Raw genomic sequence first — 493 nt, 5'->3', positions numbered from 1 at the left:
ACAGAGGCTCCCCCGTCCCTGGGATTCTCCAGGCAAGAACACTGGAGTGGGTTGCCATTTCCTTCTCAAGTGCATGAAAGTGAAAAGTAAAAGTGAAGTCGCTCAGTCGTGTCCGACTCCCAGCAACCCCATGGACTGCAGCCTACCAGGCTCCTCAGTCCATGGGATTTTCCAGGCAAGAGTACTGGAGTGGGGTGCCATTGCCTTCTCCGTCTTCAAAGATGAGGGAATCTAATAACCCCTTTTGTCCAAGATACAACTGAGAACCAAGGGGGTTAGGAAGACAGACAACGCTTAAAATCAGTGACATGGGCACTCCTATCAAAGAAAAAGTAGGAATAGTATGCATTGTTGCAGTCCCATCTCCAAAGCCCCATGAAGTACAGAAGTCATACCAAATAGCGCAAACTCCCAGAAAACCACCTGTGCTTCCTCCCTAGGTGATGGTCGCTATTCCCTCTTGGGCCAGCCGTTACAGTACAATCTGTCCATC

General features: G+C 49.7%; 1 protein-coding gene across 1 annotated transcript in view; it reads left to right on the top strand.

Annotated features, from left to right (window-relative positions):
• R3HDM2 (R3H domain containing 2) overlaps positions 1-493 on the top strand; it is a 132,231-nt gene that overhangs the window by 128,793 nt on the left and 2,945 nt on the right. The gene's annotated exons all lie outside the window — the stretch shown is intronic.

This window comes from Bison bison, unplaced genomic scaffold (genome assembly GCF_000754665.1).
Source record: "Bison bison bison isolate TAMUID 2011002044 unplaced genomic scaffold, Bison_UMD1.0 scf7180017864115, whole genome shotgun sequence".
Taxonomy (NCBI): Eukaryota; Metazoa; Chordata; class Mammalia; order Artiodactyla; family Bovidae; genus Bison; species Bison bison.
The sequence above is the reverse complement of the archived record's forward strand: the minus strand, read 5'-3'. Positions and strand labels throughout refer to the sequence as shown.